Below are 3474 nucleotides of genomic sequence, written 5' to 3' on the forward strand. Positions count from 1 at the left end.
ATTTTATCAGATATAAAAATAATAATGTGTCTTTAGACTACCTAACATGACACTCGAGAAAAATGTGAGATGTACCAAAAAAAAAGAAAGACACAAAACGGCATCATTTGATTTTGGCGGATGATTAATTTGCTGTAAAATATTCAAAATTTTCATTCTGCCGGCCAAAACATTTAGTGAAAACACTTACTCAAAATTTTCATTTTTTGGCTCCACCATTTCTAGCCCCCCTCCCCCTCTCTCTATCTCTCTGTTGTCAGATTCCGATGTACTTGGTAGGAAAAATGGGTAGCAGCTAGGCAGCAGTTTCGTTCCTAACTAACATAGCCCATGCCGCCTTTGGTTTAGGTATCGGTGCCACCATCCTCAACTCCTCCCTCTACACTGTCAACGGAGGGCAGCGGGCTGTCCTCTTCTACCGGTTCCGCGGTGTCATCAATGACACATTGGAGAGGGTACTTACTTCCTCATCCTGTGGCTCTAGAAGCCCTTCATCTTTGACATCCATACCCATCCCCACACTTTCTCCTCCATCTCTGGCACCAAGGATCTCCAGATGGTCAACCTCACTCTCCGGGTCCTCTCTCGACCTGAGGTCTCCCGCCTCTCTAACATCTTCAAACCTGGCCTCGAGTATGACGAGAAAGTGCTTCCCTCCATCAGCAACGAGGTACTCAAGGCCGTCGTCGCCCAGTTAACACTAATCAGTTGCTCACCAAGAGGTCCCACGTCTCCGCTCTGGTTCGCGACAGCTTGGTTCGCCGCGCCACTTCAACATCGTGCTGGATGACGTTTCCATTACTTACTTGCCCTGTGGGGCCGAGTTCTCCAAGGCCGTGGAGCAGAAACAGATGGCTCAACAGGAGGCTGAGCGCTCCAAGTTTGTGGTTATGAAGACTGAGCAGAAGCGGAGAGCCGCTATCATCAGGGCTGTGGGAGAAAGTGAGGCTGCCAAATTGATTTCTCTCCCGGCGGGAAGATTCATTTGTTGTGAAATACAAACTAGATTTGGTTTCAATTCTTTTGTGTTTGCTTAATTGCTTTTAGCGAATGATATGTGGTGCGTATACGGTGGGCTGTAGGAGTTTTGTGCATTAGTGCTTGATTTAGCAGACAATCTTTACCAGAGTGCTTTTCGTGAGACAAAAAATCTGATACTAGAAAGAAATTTTTTTTGAGGCAATTCATCGAACACTAAAAACATAAGTGTAACTAACTGGTCCAAATAGTCCACCATCCTTTTGTGCATTAGCTTTATTCCTGTCAGTTGTCTACTTGTGGAATGTGACTATTTTGTTATGGATTTGTTGTCCACAACTTGTTCGATAAAATGTCAAGTAGAATGCAAACCTTTGGTGAGGTGCATAAAATGTTATGATTTCTTAGTAAAATCATCATAAATTGTTGTCTGGGTGTTATTGTTGCAGTATTCTGAATAATAATAATCTCAGTGGATAAATTCCTGATCAACTAACCAGTTGTTTAAGCCTTGCCACATTGTGAGTCCATCCTGCCTCTGTTTTCTTTCATTTGAAGCATCTGCAGTTACTGATAAATCTCTTCCACAGGAATGTTTCTTATAACAATTTTGCTGGGGTTATCCTCGTAGGCAGAAACTTCTCAAGGTTTCCACCCGACAGGTATGTGGCAAGCTGGGCTTCATATAGGTGATGTTTACTTCTTTTCTTACCAAGACGGAATATAGGTGATCTTTTGACATTTATTCCTTTTTCTTCCCTTTTAAGTTTCATTGGAAATCCACTGTTAAGAGGGAACTGGCTAGGTTCAGTAAGCAGTCTTGGTACTTCAAAATTCAAAGGTATGTTCCACGGTTTTAAAGCCAGTTCAGAGTAACTTTTCTACAGTGAAAAAGATGCCGTAGACAAGGTACTCTGGTTGTAATATTGGTGCTTTTGGAGTGCAGCAATATTCTCCAAGACTGCTGTGGTTTGCTTAATACTAGGCTTCATGACGCTACTGTCCATTGCCCTCCTGGAACTGGCAAAACTCTTCTTGCAAAAGCTATAGCTAGTGAAGCAGGTCTTCGATTTTTTGCAACTAATGGGACTGACTTTGTGGAGGTAAAGGATGTTCTATTTCTATTTCTTTTTCTGTTGTGTTCTAAAATCTTCTTTCGCCAACTATAGGTAAAACAATTCAAGTAAGTTTGGACAAGAAACTGCAATTTGATATGTAAGCTATAGTAATTTTGACAGGGTATTAATTTGAAAATTGTATCAACAATATGAGGTGGATATTCTTTTGATATTACCCTTGAAAGTTCTATATCTATTAATTCTCATATCAACAGAATAAGCTATATAATCTGATACATGGTACTGATGGTAATTTAATGATTTCCTCCACTTTGGTTTCTTACATGCATTTTATATGTGTGTCAAACTTTTGATGTGATAAATATGCTTCTGAACATTGAGCTTTATATTGCTGATAATAAAACTTTTAAGGAGTCAGAATCTTGTGCTAGAATATGGTGATTTGTGACTAAATTCCACATTAAGGGTGGTATTTAAAGGCATAATATGAGGATGGGACATGGTTCTTCTTGTGTTATTCTTCCACGTTTAGAGTTAAATGCCCATGTTAATAGAGCAACCACTCAATTCTATGTTTTAATCAAGTAAGGATTAGCTCAATTATATGGTTAAGAAAGTACATTGTGATGGACAAAGTGCAATTTCAAATTTTCTCCAATTATTGTAACTGGTGTATATGTTTTTAAAGCTAAATGTAAGTCTTACTATGTTGCCTATTGTTGTTATGCCTTATGCATGATAGCAAATATATAGGTGAGCATACGTCTATATGAGAATGCAACGATGGGCTGATAATATGTTCTCTTATTTCAGATTTGTCTGCTTATGACTGGATTGGCTGCAGTCGTGGTAGTTGGAGCATATATATGTAGGCTAGATACTTTCAAGTTTGTGCACATGAGAATCTTTCAAGTTTGTACTTGTTAGGGATTTGCTACCCTAGTTGTTACTAACTTTTAGTTCAACAAATTATATTTGAGCATTGATTTTTGTTTTAGATTACTATATGCATTCTGTTCTGTGGGATAATTTTACAAGTCCTTTGGGTTTCAGATTGATGAAATGTATAGCAGGAAGCACTACCTGTAGGTTGCTTCTATATAAAAAAAATTTTAAAAAAACTCCTGGCAGTTAAAAGTGTCAGCATAGCTCAGCTTCTAAAGCAATATGTAATGACACTTTCGATTATCAAGAAAAGGGATTTTTGTTGGCAGATGGGATGCTATAACAGCATAGTTTTCCTGACACTTTTGAATGTTACGAGCCTATTCCCATATTGGAAGAGGCGACACTCGTTCGAGGTGTGAGGAAAGATAAAGTGTCAGGTTAGATTATCTATACTGACACCTTTAAATGCCGTTAAAATTCATTTTTGTTGTAGCGTCGGTTCCTCCACAACTGCACCCGACTCTTTTCC

At 39.1% G+C, this 3474-nt stretch overlaps 1 pseudogene; it reads left to right on the plus strand.

Annotated features, from left to right (window-relative positions):
* The first annotated feature begins 284 nt into the window (after positions 1 to 284).
* Positions 285 to 3146, plus strand: LOC113771330 (annotated as a pseudogene).
* The last annotated feature ends 328 nt before the right edge of the window (positions 3147 to 3474 follow it).

This window comes from Coffea eugenioides, chromosome 5, assembly GCF_003713205.1.
Source record: "Coffea eugenioides isolate CCC68of chromosome 5, Ceug_1.0, whole genome shotgun sequence".
Taxonomy (NCBI): domain Eukaryota; kingdom Viridiplantae; phylum Streptophyta; class Magnoliopsida; order Gentianales; family Rubiaceae; genus Coffea; species Coffea eugenioides.